Source organism: Arctopsyche grandis, chromosome 5, assembly GCF_051622035.1.
Source record: "Arctopsyche grandis isolate Sample6627 chromosome 5, ASM5162203v2, whole genome shotgun sequence".
NCBI lineage: Eukaryota > Metazoa > Arthropoda > Insecta > Trichoptera > Hydropsychidae > Arctopsyche > Arctopsyche grandis.
This window is the reverse complement of record NC_135359.1, coordinates 15,161,226-15,178,422: the sequence shown is the minus strand read 5'-3', so window position 1 is coordinate 15,178,422 and position 17,197 is coordinate 15,161,226.

The following is a 17,197-nucleotide window of genomic DNA, read 5'->3' as shown; positions in this document are numbered from 1 at the left end:
AAAGGCAATAAAACACGTGTCGCCGTAAACAATAAGTACCCTTAGAGCACGGCATAAACGATTCTATCTGATCGCACACAACAATGGATCAGATGCTGTACCCTCCAGTTCGATTGTTCACAAAAATCGTACCCCACATCCAGCTTATTCACGGTGTCATCTGCAATAAATTTATGAAGAACTATTCCACCCCTTATTTGACTAGTCAATGACTGACCCGACACTTTTTATATGAAGCAATGACGTTTTCGACCCCACGGCTTGTGCATCTGCGTGTGGGGTTCGTCTATTTTTTTTTTCTATCCCGACCCCACACAATAATATCAATGGTAGGTAAAATACAATGCAGTGTAACTATGACTTACCAGCGTGTTTTTTTGACGGGACAAAAAATACACAAAAATTGCTTGGTATCAAAGATCGTTAATATCATCGTATCCGTACATATCAAAGATCGTTTCATCACTTTTATAAACATCATCTATAATTTAAATATTTTTTCCATACATAATTTTAATGAATTAGTTATACGATTGCTTTTACTTATCTATGTATGTACGTAGTTTTTTTTAACATTCTGTTATATTATGTATAGGCAGTGGTGTATCACCATTTGACTAGAGCTAGTCCTCTAAAATCTTTAACCGAAAATTTAAAAATATCAAAAATTCAAATTGTTAAATTATAAATTCAAATTGCTCACTAGGATTAGTGAAGTTAGAAAACCGAAATCAGCCTTACCTGAGGTAGTGGATTGTTATGGTATGGTTCGTCGCGTCATTCGCTTGCACGTAATCGTTTTCTTTGCGGTGCTGGCCAGTTGTCAAATGTAGCGTTCCGTCGAACACAAAAATATTAATTTACTCTTCTTTTCAAACATTTATGGAGTTTTTTTTATGAATATTTTGATTTGTTTCTATCAAACATCATTTTAAATTATTGTTTTTGTTACATAAAAAATTCTCAAGCACAAATATGAGAAGGGATTCGGTTCACGAAACGTTTCTCCATAAGAAATCTGTGCAGAGCGGGCGAAAACAAATAACGAGGCCTTTGGAATGTGTCATTCTCGATCGATTGTTTGACAAATCTTTCAGGACATTAAGTTTTTGGAACACAAAATATGCTATTGAGATAGGTAAGCTGCTTAGATTATTTCTGTGAGCACAAAAATGAAAAATTATACTCTTAACTTCATGTTGAAGTGGCTTACTATTTTTAAAGTATTGGTGATATAATTTTTGATGAAATTAAGAGAGAATTAATGGTGGAATTAAGTTAAATGATTTTAAAACGCTGGAAAAATTCCTGAAGGAAATATATGTAATTGGAGGAAGAAGCGTTTCCAGAAATTTATAAACCTTGTTGCTTGATCTCCACTATTCTAAACAGTACATACTTCAACAATCAAATGTATTCATACTTTCTTACGTGTACAAGGCATAGAAATACTTATGTGAAGTCAGGCTTTTCACATTTTTACTAATGTCGATAAAAAAAAATACTTGAAGAAATACGAAATCGAAAAGATTTCTACGATATAGTTGTTAAAAATTTTCTTCAAACAAGCAATAGAAGGACTGGTTATCCACACAAATGAATATTTTAAAATTCACGTATTTGGTTTCAATTTAATCAATCGTACTACATATAGTCAATTAATTTAATCGTACTATTGTTATTAGAAATAATATGGAAAATATTCTCTTTCTTTTTTTTTTACATACATACATACATACATATATATGTAGTTGAAATGTAATGTATGAGTAGAGAAATGTAATCTATGAAATAATAAAAAGCTCGTAAAAATGTATGTAAATGTGAAATTCTTCTTATCTTATTTGTTGCCCTAAATTAAAATTGTTATATTTTATATATGTATGTATGTATATATATATATATATATTTTTTTTTTCTCCATACCTAGTTTTAAAAGTCATGGCACACCACTGTGTACATACATATATGTACATATATATTAGGATTTTAATATTTTGTCACACGTCCGGCCGATTGAATCTGTATGGATCGTGTAAAATTTAATGGATTCGCCATTCCCGAATAAATCACGACCCTTCTACATATTAGTGAAGTAGAGTAAACAACATAAAGCTTTCATCTGAGCGCATAACATTCCAGTATAAACAAACGGTTAAAATTAATTCGTCGCGGGCCGGTGTCGACTCAACAGACCGTCGCATAAAATTTATAAACAGTTTATTTTTTTATTATATTTATTATTGTAATACAGAGCTTTATACGTGCTCATACGGTGTATACATTCCCACAGGAGTGTGAGAGATGTCGTCGATATTCAGAAACGTGTGACGTTTTATCGTCGCCTGACTGCGAAGAACGGTTAATTGTATGATAGTTTATGTATTGGTATTGGGGTATGAGATATTACGTCATGAAAGCTTTGCTTTGTGTCGTTTTCCTTCGGAAGAAAATGAGCTTGTCTCGGAGTTGGGTTGCAGAGGTGGATTTAGAGCTTATGGTTAAGGGTTAACGAAAGTGGTGCAACCCTGTAATGGCAGGGGGAGGTTTTGATTGTTTTATTAATTAACGCAATGAAATGTAATAGCGGGGGATTTCAGTTCACTGTTTAGGTGAGACTTTTCGTTATGTTGATCTTCGTTGATGTACCTTCATACATAAATAGCTATGTATATCTTATTACCATATTATACATACATACATATATGAAGTTATTGTGAAAATTATTAATTTTTTAGATTGACTTATTTAAATAGGTATGTACATATGTGCTTGTTTTCACATTAAAGTTAAATTCATAACCAACGAAATACGTGATATACAGTATTGAGCATTAGCAATGATATTATGTCCTGCAAATGTTAGTTCAGAAATAGTTACCAAAGCTCTGTGCAAATATGTAAAGCTGTAATGTCTACCAATAGCTTTATACAAAATAACATAAATGTAAATTGCGACGGTTAAATGTGACTGCGAATTAAGTTCGCCAAAGAGAGCATTATTTGCTTGTTTTGCGACAGCCGGTCTGAAGTCGGACAACTGTTTAGGAATTCAGAACGGGACGCCAGTTTGTAAATTATACACCGGCCAAGCTGTGCGTTGTCACAATTTTGCGAAATTTTCCGACTTTTCTTCATTATATGGCGCTTTTGGAGAGCGCGAATGAGGCGAATTTAACTTTTCCCGAACGTGCGGCCGACCCTATGAATTTAGCACCCCTGATTTTAATAAAGCCCACCAATGAATGCTAGAGAGATGTCATATACTTTATGTACATATGCACGAAAATTTATCAAATCGTTTTAAATACTGTTTTTTAAGACTATAAATATTGGTGTTAAAAATATGTACATATGTCAACAATTTGGCAACTCTCAACGTCTCAGGTGAGAGTTTTTTAAACTATAAATACTGATTACATGCACATAACGATTCATAAACTTTTTGTATAATATCGTATTAAAGCACTGCAGGCATAATTTTTTTTCGAAAAAATGCCATTATGGGAGTGACAAGAATGAAATGTCGGTGTGGTTTAATGCACGACTAGTTAATATGACGGTCGAGAAGGAAGTTAAGTGGTAGCCACCAATATGGTTGAATCGGTCCCAACTCGCAGAATGACAGACCAAGTTCGATCATGTTGTAAAGCCCTTACAGCATGATTAATTCCAAAAAAGTAAAAAAAAATAAAGAAAAGTCGTTTTATCTATACAACTTGATATTCTAGTCGTATGAATCTCCTGAATAAATATTTCTTTTGAATGAACCTAATTTTCAAGGAAAGAAAAAAGGTGACAAAAAGGTTTAAAAAAAAATGTTTTGGTGGGGGGGGGGGGATGTGTTCAGGTCCCCCTAAAAAAATTAATTACGTCCGTGCGCCACATACATATGTTTGTACATATATATTACGGAAAATATGAATGTGTCCAAAAATAATGTATTAAAGAACGTACTCGTACTGCTGTTTAAGTGAAGTTGCCGGTTTGAGCTGTACTGGTGTAAACAAACGATATTTTTTATTTATTTCATTTTATTTTTTATTTTAATAAACATGATAATGTACAAATGTATATTCAAAGTATATTTATTTATCATAGATATCAACGTGCATTTAAAAATGTATGTATTTTGTGTAATATTACATTATTGTTATATAACTACATGTATGCATACATACATACATGTACATATAAAGTAAAACATAAGATACATATAATATCTCAGATATTAAATTCTTCTTCATCGTTTCAAAGTTAATTGCGACCCCTCATTTCATAATATAAATTAGTCGAGTAACTTGCTTTGACATCGTTCAGCTGCTGTTTATATATACGAGAAAACAATAAACTGACGCGTTTGTTAAAATTTTCCCTAGGAAATCAATTTAAATTGCTTTGCATAAAAGTGAACCGAATTCATATAATAAATAATGTTATATCTATTTGTTTATCTATATACGTAAAGATATGTGTGTATATTTTATTTTCATCGTTACAATCAATATACATTACAGATCGCTCCAATGCGACGAGTGTACGATAACGGTCAGAAATACAATAATACATATACAATCAGAATATATAGCATATAACAATTAATCAGTACAGAAATTATAATCATAGAGACATCTATGGATTATTTTTAGATTTTTGTGTACAATTATTATTACAATTTTTATACATATAATGAACACGAAATTATAGAGATGTCTATAGAGATATCTATAGATTTCAGATTACTGTGCATAATTTTTACAAATTATACACACAGATTTTGTGACAACAGGAAATGATCTAATACCAATTTTCAGGAACCGTTTCAACAATGATCAGATAAAATTGGCAAATTCTGATAGAGAAACGATCGATTTGGAGTCACAAAACCCCCAAACCTAACCAGCAGTTTGACGAGGACTCGAACCTTCGACCTCAGTGGTGCTAAATATATACGCTACCATTAAGTCAAACTGCTGGCTGTATATATATAATATAAATAATAATGTGCATATATGTATAATGTCCTCACATTAAACAAACATAGTTTTATGTACTTTATGTACTAAATTACCTAAGAAAAGTAAGTTTTCGATTATTCGAATACCATTACAAATTTAATAAAAGTGTGAATTTGATTTTATATTGCTATAAAAATACTATAATCAAATCTATACAGGTTGCTGTAATGAGGTTGAATTTCGTTAGTATTGCGTGATATGATCAATTAGGCCACTTTTGGCTTATTAGAAAGCGGGGTTACAATTTATGAAATTAGCATAACAATTTGTATTGTTACATATCTAAATGCGATTACAATACGTTTCCAACAGGCGTATTTACTATTATTCATTTCGAAAAAAATCGTAAAAGTAATGAAAATGTGCAATTAATATTAATTACTTTGTATATTCGTATATAAAGTGTCAGCCTTGAGCGGAATGGAAAGTTTGAAGCTTTAATAAGAATTGTAGCGATTTTTTTCTCTCGAATTTTTCTTTAAACAGAGGAAAATTTAAATATTAAAATGTCGTCTGAGGATAAAACTCGTTGTGAATTGTTGATGGGGACCATAAAATTAATTGCCATATAGACGGGATCCGTTCCTGTTACTTTCTTTTCGCGCGGCGTTAAATTTAACGGCGCCATCAGTTCAATATTTGCATACTTCGGCAAGCTTCCGGTCCATTTTAATATTTTTCTTTTTTTTTCTTTTCGCGACGGAAAAAATGTCTCGGGACGATTTTGGTTAAATTGGAAACGGGATCGACTCACGCCTCGTAAGTTTTCCTTGAGCCGTCGCTCATTTTGTACCACCCATTCTCCACCCCAAAAGTGGATGGGGAGTTTATTATTGCGGTCACGTATTGGAAAATGTCATAAATGTGAAATAACTATAAATAATGTCGCGCCTAAAAGAGACGAAATGCTATGATGGGCTCTGTTTTATGGTTGGATTTGGGCGGATTTATGACTTTTTTACACTTCGGATGAATATTTATAAGCTCAATTCAAAAGCATACGTACTTATGTACATATACTATTTGTGTATGTGTGTATTATTTGAATGTTGAAAGTGGAATAATAATACTTAACAATTTGTTTTTGCCACTTTGTATAATTTAATTTTTTTTAACATATGTAGATACATTTGTATATTTCGTTTGCATGAAACATAGTGTCTTTTCTTTAAATTAATAAAGTTGAGATACTGACATTATAATAGAAGCGTAGTTCACTACCTACATAACATATTTCTCGCAAATATGCTGTGTATAAAAATTTTTTTTAATTTTCCTTAGAGGTATCTATTGTATTTTATATACTGTTATGTTTGATAAATTGTTAGTACATATGTACAAAAATAATCTAACCATATGTGTCACGTTGTGGTAAATCTTGCCATGACGCATACAATGATGAATGTACATATACATATATGTGTGTAAAAAAATTAAATTAAATAATCAATCTACTAGCATTTTAGCATTTCTACTATTTAATTTAATGATATTTATTATGTGTGTATATATACATATATACATATATGTAGTAATCCGAAACGTGTGATTTTCATGACATGAGTGATTCGTTCATCGTATATTATCGAAATCCTCACATTAACACGTTCGCACGAGGAGATTTCTTTTCCGGTTCATTATGTATACTTCCATCACGTGACGCAAATAAACCGGATATGTGTTTTAGGCGCGAAAATTGGCATCGGCACATATGAATAGTTTCGCCAGGAAACAAATGCGCCCGCAAATACCAGTTGATCCCGGCAGGATATGGCGCCCGGAACAAGAGGAGGCTTTATCCCGCGTGAAAGCCTCCGTTCGGCTGCTGGGATGATGGATCGCGCTTTAAGCGACGATTCATTTATTAACGGGGATCCGTAACTCGTGTTTCATAACGGGACGGGATGGGGGGATATTAATCCCACCCACCGAATCCTCCTCACCTCCTTCCTCTCTGTCCCGGGCAACTTCCTGAGCCGAACCGTAGTCCTCCCACTTCCGTGGGTGTGAGTGCGTGTCAGAGGAGGAGGGAGAATCTCTGGCAATATTATAAATCGTTAAAACCATTTATATTGCTAGATAAGGACAACGCATTCATCATGAAAACACTTTTGGGGGTCGCACGGGACGTCTTAGCGGTGATTGATTTGTTTTCCGCCACAGGAACGCTTTTCCGTCTTATTGGAATTATGGTGTGACCGGTTTGTACTTGAAAACCGTATTTAGAATAAGCTTTACCTATATCAAGGTATCCTTAGATGAATTATAATACAACTTCAATTATCTTAATGGATTCAAAATTAAACTTTATTTAAATACTCCTAATAGTCCTTTTCAATCCTAAACCGATTTATATTTATTATTTTCTAAAGCACCATAGCCAATTACTCAAACAAAAGTATCGGCAACTTATAATAATCTTTAAATATAGATAATATTATGACAAAGCTTTTGTCTTTTTAAAACTGCCAGAAATTTATCAATACTTTACATGAGTTAACAATTTAATTCTGCAGTCCATTACACTTCTGTTTTTATTTCTAAGCTTTGCATAACGTCTTTATTTTTATATCATAATAAAAATAAAAATTGTGGCGCATTAGGAATTCCTGTAAAGCTACAATGGTCCAAACTTTAAATAAATAAAAAAATTCGCATAAATTATAGAATGCTCGAAAATTATATGCACATATGTTTGTAAATGACAAGTAAAATCCTAATACATATGTTTATCCGTACTTCTTAAAAAAATGTCGCTATTTTTTTTTAAATATATCAGGAATTCGGAAAACCTTTTTTGATTGGTTGATTTTGCTTGAAACGGGTTTTTCTAAATACCTACATAGGTATGAATTTTAAGGTCGAGAACATTTTTTGGATGGTGATCATATTACACGAAATACCTCATTTGTCTTTGAATATGTGATCGTTGTTCGATTACAAAGAATCCTTTGAAAAATAAAATATTTAGAAACAATTTTTATCATATTTTGAAAGAATTTCATTTGACGGAATATGGCAAAAATTCTTCAGTAGAGTTTTCTACTTGAGTGGATTTTTATCTATACTATAGAATTCCTCAAAACAATAGATTTATATACGAGTATGTATATGCGATATCTATTTATAAGAAATGAAACATTTAATATCGAATTTTACACCCGTTAGCTTATGTTGTCTTTAGATATTGTTATATAGGATTTAATAAAAATTTATCAAGTTGTTATAAAAAAAACGCGACGATTTTCTACATTGAGAAGAATTATCAAAAATGTGGAATTTCACGAAAAGAAAATCATCGACCACATTGTTCGCTATCAGATACAAGAAAGCGTTATTTTGAAGCCCCAGGCTTCTCGGTAAATGAAAATTTTCAAAGGAAAGCATATTTTACATCGATATTCTTACGAAGGTTTTAAAACCTCCTTAAGGTAAACATCCTCCCAAGAGGAAAAGATTTTTTAATTTTTTTTCGTTCTTAAAAAAAAAAGAGAAAATCTATATAAGTGAATATATACATATGTACATACATGTGTACCTTTTGTGGATTTTTTTCATGAGTAAGAAATGAGAAAATCGTTTAACTTGAGACTTTTTCTTCAATATTGAATGAGGCGTAAGACGCTTTCTTATTTGTAAACACTCAAAAGAACAAAATGCAATTAGAGTAATCGCATTATATGGAAAAATACCAATTTATTTTTTAACAATCAGCTTATATCCGTTTATGTTATGTTAGTATATTTGTTATAAAATATGTGCATCTACGGCTTATTAAAGAAAATATGAAAACAACAATTATTTTGAAAACGTTTTATACCGTCTTATAATGTACAGAATAACCGAACGTTAAAAGATGAAAAGCGACCCCTCGGGACTTTTTTGTTTTTCAATTAGGATTACGATCCCCTTCAACCAGGGACCTACACAAATAAGGGACGCTATTATCGTACTCTTAGTGATACGATTACTGGACGAAAGAAAAATACATTCAAAAGGAGGATTATCGGAATTAAACTAAACATCATATATGTAAGTATATGTCCATGAACATACATACGTAGATGTATAAACATAAGTACATTTATAGATGTCATCAAAGACCTTTGAAAATATTGAAGAATTCCTAACATATCAACATCAATAAGATCTGCATAGGCTTTAGTTACATAGTTTGAATACAAAGCATAAATCTAAGGATGTTTTTCAGTCAGGACCAAACATCACAGTTGTCATAGTTGTCACACATGTCCTGTAAGAGTCGGGTCGGTCGGTTCATGTCGGTAAATTATGGTAACCGATTTGGGGGCGCGTGGTCAGGGCGCTCGGACCTCTGGTCGCACTATGAATATTGAATTATTCATCTGGGGGGCGTCGGCTCGGGGCTGCGCCCCATGAATGCTAATGGGGCCCAGAGGCCCCGCGCAAATTGTCACCGACACGTGCCGCCGCCCATTACGTCGCTTTCACATTGAGCGGTTCGTCCTCATTTTTTTCCCGGAGAAAATGATGTGCTGATGTTCCATGAATTTCTTTTATGACTTTTAAGTTTCGGGGCATTTTCATTTTTTACGGGTAGAATTTCACACGGGTCGAATTTTAGCCGAGATGTTGACGTGCGGTATCAAATATTGACCGTCGCAACAGCCCCGGTGTCTGGCTAAGAAGGGCGGATCGACAAAGCAAACAGCCCTCACGGGTATGGTGTCTTGTGGGGGTGTGACGCCTTGATCATGTTGACGTAGGGGTGAAGCTCGACGTCCAAAATATTTTGAACTGAAATAACAAATTTCTCGATCAAATTTTCCAACTGTCTTCCTACGGTGAGATTCGTTCAAAAATGGACAGCGCAAGTTTGAATACCATTTTGCAACTTTTCAAACTGGAAACAACTCTAAAATAATTTTCAATTTCACAAAAGTTAGTATGGATACCTAGTATCAAATACATTAAATGCATTCTCATATTGCAGTTGCACAGTGCTGCCATTTTGCACTCTTGATTAATTGTAAATTTCATGGGTAGATTTTACACGGAAGTTTTTAGGTACATATGTATGTATGTACATATATGCGATTTACAAAATTGTATTTGGAGAACTGAAGTAAATGAGTCTGTTTATCTGTTTTTGTGTCCGGTCCATATTCTCATATTCTCCATGTACATGTACATAAAGTGCATAAAGTTGATGTCACTTCTTGTTTGTTGGGGCACGCGTTTCTAATGGGCATAAAAATTCGGGAGAGAAACTGGGATGTATTTTATTTATTTGAGGATCATTATTTAGGGGCATTTTTTTAATTAACCATTCTATAAATATTCGAAAAAAATTGTTTTAATCACTGATGATATTTTTTAAAACAGAAAACTTCCTTAAATATTTTTCATAAGATAATACAACTATGTATACATCTACATATGTATGTAGTTCCTCGAAAACATACAGACACTATTATGCAGATTTATTTTGCCAGATAAAATTTAGTTTTGAAAAAGACTCATTAAATAGCAACATTTTTATAACGTTTTTTTGTTTAAATTTAGAATCATTAAAAATTATAGTGTGCCTAAAATATAAGCTAAAGATATGTATGTCATAATTTACTCTCTGTTAATGAGTTCGAAATTTGATATATATCATTTTCGTAGAAAACTGAAATATCTCCAAAAATATTTCCAAATTATTTTGTTTTGATAAGTGTATTTGAAACTTGGCGGTAGAGATCTGGGCCATAAAGCCTCCATTGTGGTCCAGTCTTACTCCGAGTGCTGTTAAGCTCCAGGCTATTAAGCTCACTGCCTCTCGGTCGGTATGATGGTCACTTAGCGGTCAGATGAAAGCTTTAACAGCATCAACTTATTTCAGAAAAGAAGTCCACTATAGTTCCACGAAATCCCCAGAATGAGTTATTTAATTAAATATCAGAAAAATAGCGTGCGGCGAAAAATTAAATAGAAAAGTACAAACTTGTGCTACGATATCGTGCCACATTTTCAAATCTATTATTAAAATTAATTTAAATAAATAATACGTATACTTAAATGTATTCGATTTAATCTATTCCGAACGATCAAATACACACGTGTGTAATTTAATGTTTTTGTTTTGGGTGCAAGAAATTGTCCTGCGTGCCAGTGTGACCATGCGACAACACAAGATCAAAAATTATAAATAATGCATGAAATCAAAGCGAAAGCGCGTGTGTATGTACACGCGGCCATTACACTTACGACACTTCCCCTTCTTGAAAGAAATGCAGGTCCATTCTTTATTAATGGCAATCATTTACAGGATATGTGCAATCTCCTCTGGACACCCTTCCCTATTCTCTTGGCGACTTTTCCACACATAGGCGGTTCATCAGTTATTTCTTTAATAATAATTTATAGTCCGTATCTACGTATGAAAAAGTAAAAGTATAGTATTAGAAAAAGGAAACATATTAATAAGGATTAATTGCTATAATTAAGTCATATAAAATGGTAAAATGAAACTGCACCAAATATTTTTATTTTCAAAACCAACTTTTGGACTCGGATCAATACTGCATAAAAACTATCACAATAAATCGTTATTCCACTTTTTTATTTTATTTTTATTACATATGTACATAATAAAATGAAATGTGCCATGACAGGAATCACCCAAAGCGACACATATGGTAAGATTATTTATGTAAATAAGTACCTACATATATGTATGTATGTACTAAAAATTTTCAAACATAACAGTATATATGTATTTATTTATTTAAATAGGCACACATACAGAATAAAATATAAAAATAAAGTTGTATAGTGAGACAAAAAATAATAATAAACACAAATAAAAATATAATATTCCATTTACAGTGAGCACCACATGGTAATATAAAAATGTATATAATACAATATATACGTACATTTACGGACAACCAAGAATTTTTTTGATACCCAGCGAATTCGCAAGAATATGTACATTATGTAGGTAGCATTTTTTTTTAAAGATTCAACTTATTCGAGATTTCAATAACTCAAATTTGCGAGAAATTGAGGGGGTGGATAACGATTAAGCTAGAAAAATTAGAAAATTCTAACAGGAGATGGTCAATCTGTTCTTTAATAACCACAAGATCTCGTCAGCAGCGTATTTGGTTGGAGCTTGAACCCACAACCTCTCTACTGGTATGCAATACCTCTAATACTGCACTACGCTGTGGCTATAATAGGGTATAGAAAAATACTTCCTCAGATATTGTGAAGATTCAAAAAAATTTACAGAATTATAAATAAGATTTTATTATGCAAAATCGAGTTAAAAAACTCAACTTAACAATTTCATTAACAAAATCGAGTTAACATTTCTTCAGAAATATTTAACACATGTATAACAAAAAATTTAATTGAATGTGGTTAATTTTTTTAATGAAGTGAATATACTAATTTGGATTTAAGAATGAAAGCTGAATGCAGTGATAAATTGAAGGACGCCACTGCAGTTTTAAGACAAGATCGTAGGGGCAGAAAAAGTGCTCTCAATTCCGAATCTGATCTTGAAAATAACCAGAAGGGGAAGAAGTTTATGGTCGGCCGAAGCTTTACTGCTCCGACAACTGGTACTTCCCCAGCGTTGGAAATAAAACATGCAATACTTTAACTGAAAAAAAAGAAAAAACCTTCTATGATCAAAATCTCAAAAACGTAAGGCGTAATTCGAACGGCAACTTACGCGCATAATGCAATTAACGTAATGAATCGTATTATTCAATTTCAACCGTACCGACAAAATGTGTCGCTTTTCAAATCTTCAAACGCCTTCAAAAGCAACTCTCGTGCCTTTATTTACCTGTTTGCTCGGGATACACATCTGCAGACTCTCTATTCAATATTAATTAGTGCCTCGCGGCATCAAAGCATCTTCTACCGTGTGTCCTTCTAATAAATTACATTAATTAAGCCTTTGAGCCGCGACTCTTATAAAAATTCAACGCGGCCACTCTGCAAGTTTTCCCCGGTGAAAGTTTATCGAGTAAGGGTCGTCCAGGGGTGGTAAAGAACCGTCCCTCGAACCAGCGAGCCTTTTGGACGGTGAGCCGATGAGCCTCGAGGTGTTTCGCTAACAAAGCATCCTACGTGTTCAGGAAACCTAATGCACTTTGAGAATTTCGAAGAAAATCCTTTACGTGGTTTAATGGATGAAAAAAATCACACTGCGATTGATTGCATGCAGTTTGTAATTAAATTTTCGAAAAACATACAATAAATATCATTTTTTTAAGCAAAGCACATACATACATATGTACATACGTATGTAAAATTAATATAAGATGCATTTATAGTCTATGATATTATATTACAATCAGTATACTATTGCTTCCCTAGCGGGCCCACAAGATATGGTAATTTAAGTTTTAAAAAATGCAATTATTTTGTTATGTTAACACTTGCCGGATTGTGTGGCGGATGGATAGCGAGTGACCAGGACTTATATTTTGTTTTATTTCTTTAAATGTATTGAATGAAGGGTCTTCATATTTTATGTATTCCTCATCAAAACCTCTATAATTCAAATTATGCTATTACGAAATGAAAAAAAATTTAGAATATCAACAGAAATAGTTATTTTTGCGGGAAGCTCTTTGTAGATGTGTCTCACAAATACGACAGAGAGACACGAAAAATTTATATACATATATTATTCGAAATTTACATGATAAAATGATTTTTATAACTAATTACAATAATTAAGTTTTTACAGATTATTTTAACTTAAAACATACACTTTTAGATGGACGCTTGGAGTTTAGTACAGTGGCTAGCGGATTTTTTCATATATTTCGCATCTTTTTTTTTTACTAGTGTTGTGCCCGTAGATTTCAACGGGTGGTTTCGAAAAGGAATTAAAACACGAATAAAAATAAAGTAAAATGTAGTAAAATGTATAATGTAAGGTAATTTATAGGCACACGTAATATTAATCGAAATAAAAGTGGCACATTATACACTTAGCTATCAAAATGATGAATGAATGTGTGTGTGTGTGCCCTAGAGGCTTCGCCCCCCGCGCTCCCGACGCCTCCAGCAGCTTGGGGGCTTCGCCCCCCGACACCTCTGGCGCCCTGGGGGTTTCGCTCCAGCGCCCCCGGCGCTCTGGGGCTTCGCCCCCAGGGCCACCTTCGCCTTGAGGGCTTCGCCTCCAGCGCCTGCGCTCCTACGACGACGCTCAACACCCCCCCTCTCCCCCACTACCACGCTTCCCGGCGTCTCAATTACTCAGCTGTGATTGGTTTCCCATATTGGTTGATCGTCCGTCACAAACATACATATTTAGCGACAGTCGGTTTTTATATATGTATATTATGGTACCACCATATTACAATAATTTATTTGTGTTTTAGAGCCTTCTCACACACTGACTAACGTGTAGACAGATAACAATTACAGATGGACAGATGAAAAGTTGAACACAAATAGGCTTTTACATTTAAAGATAAAGATTTTACATTTACGAATAAAAAATGTACGTTTGAGAATGAAAATGTGTGTACATTGAAAATGCAATAGCACGGTTTGAGAGTCTGCGGTCTTCACCGCAAACAGGGTGCGGATAAAGGAACAAACTTGTTAATTAGTTTTATTTTTTATATGGTTCACGGTCCGTTTAAGCTTGTTACATCGTGATTCCAATTATTCGACGCGCAACTCCATTTCGTTGGAATGAAAAACGTTTCGTGCGAAACTATCGCCCGTTTAAATTGTATCGATGCAACGTCCTGTTTTAAATTTATCTCGTTAAATTTACCCTCGGAGAGACAAGGGTTGTTGAATATCGCACGTCAAAGGTCAACACAGCCGACTGCCCCATGGCCGTGGGCATCTGTTCAATTATGACAGTTGAACAGACAATTAAACACGTCTGACTTACACTGCCCATTACGCGTGTGGCAGTTCAGGATTGTTAATGCATCAACGTTATTGCGGTAACGAGGATATTCAGTTAATATTAATTATTAGTGAAGCAAACACGCGAGCATAGTACATACATATGTATAAACATTATAACCAATGATTATACATACGTGTACGTTTGCGCTTGAATACTTGCATTTCACGGAAGATAAAATGTCTTTCCGCACAAGGAATTGACTGGATTGATATTGGTCGTCCAACAAATTTTGAATACCCATTTAGCCTTTAGCCATTTTCTCGCAAAATTTCCAGATTTTCAGATATTTCACTGATTTATGTATATAAATGCTACAAATTTGTTAATAGATGTGGGTCGATTTTTTTTATCCTTGTATAATAGTTGCAATACTGCTGTACAAGGTTTGACCATAGATGTCTTGTTTAATGTAAATGTAATAAATGCGTGTATACAATTAATAATTTTATATAATTAATAATTTTCAATCTGTATACCACACTCGTCGCTTTGGAGAGATCTGTTAAGACGAGTGTGAATGATTGATTGAAATAAAATAAAATTTTACTGGCTGCTAGACGTATGTACATATGTACATTCATATGTATATGGACGGTCGATTTACCTGATTTTAATAGAATCTGTAGTTTTAAATATTTTTCAATATATACAGTAAGGAATGAAAAATTTAAATATTTTCCTATTAAGACGTAAATATATCCCATTAAGAAGTAGGTGTTTATCGTTCCTTTCATAAATTGAAAGAATACTACGGATTTGGGAGCCGTCGAAATTTTTTTCTTAGAAGAAGAAAACCGATAGCGGATTTTTTTACAAATTCATTATTAGAACTTTATATCTTATTTTTCTCAGAAACCTTTTGGTTTATTGAACTGAAATTTCATATCTAGAAGCTTAAGCTTAATAACAAGTAATATATATATGTAAAATTTGGCAAGCAAAACCGCCAACCGGAAGTGACAGTTTACTCTTGTTCAATTTTTATTTCAATATTTTTTTCGTACACTTAAACATGTGTTCTCTTCCCGAAAAAATTCATGTATAATTTTTGCATTAATGTGATGAAAATAAAAAAGTGGGATTTTTCCCTCTTAGAAAGGGCTAAAATGTTGTGACCACGATTCTGTCCTCATCCCTTAACGTATTAAGTTGAAAATGTATAATTGTATTCTGTATGTACTAACTTAGAGCTGATAAAGTTTTGGTCAGAATTTGTAAACCAGAAGTTAAAATATAATTTCATTTCAATTAAAAATATATATATTTAATTGTTTAATATGAAAAAAAATGGTTCAAAACCTCGCTAAATAAAATTATTATAATTACGTACATACATATTTTTATATGGCGAGAACGAAAATTTTTCAATTAATATTTAAAAAAAAGGACGATATCAAAATTGAACGATAGCGTAATCGGTTAGCTCACCAAACTCAGATATACCTATAGGAGGATATTTGGGTTCGAGTTCACCAGTTCGACACCGCCGCAAGTCTCGACGAATGAATTTATACAAATTTTTGGCTTTTCATCAATTCATTCATTATGTTCGGCTAGCGGTAGGACACACACACACATAGATTACCGTTTTTATATATATAATAATTATATTGATAAATGGATTGAGATTTATTTGCTTATATTTATGAATACTTAAGAAGTTCATCATCATATTTTAAAATTTAGTACACTACAAAAGAAGATCTAAATTTTTACCATACATTGTCATGCTTCAGAGTTACAGAAAATTGACAGATATTTGAAAACTGTACGTATGTATGTAGGTTTTACATGTATTCCAAGTATTTCATTGAAAAATTTTCCAACTACATATCGAGATCCAATTTGAACAACCGTCTGTCTCATGTCCAGAAGTTTTATCGCATGCTTTATTCGTTTTGGCCGTGATCTGATCAGAGGGGCACTTCATAGCCGAAAGCGACTGGAGCCAGTGGCGCACGCTCCACAACAAGATTTATAAGTTCAATTAAAGACGAAGTCTCTCCAGAGGAGGTCGAGAGGGTGTGTGGGGGTAGGAGGACGACAACCAATTTGAATTTGATAGCGTAGCCCCGATACTTGTAGCCGTAGCGCCGCGGGGTCGCCATAAATCGCCCCGCGGCTGGCAGGTCACAATCGGAAAAGTGTTGAACCAGCCGCACCATAAATCTCAACCAGCGGCAAAAATACACCAGGCCGCATATTTACCACCCCCCTTTAGTCCCTCAACCAGCCAGGGGTCTCGTTTAGCCCGG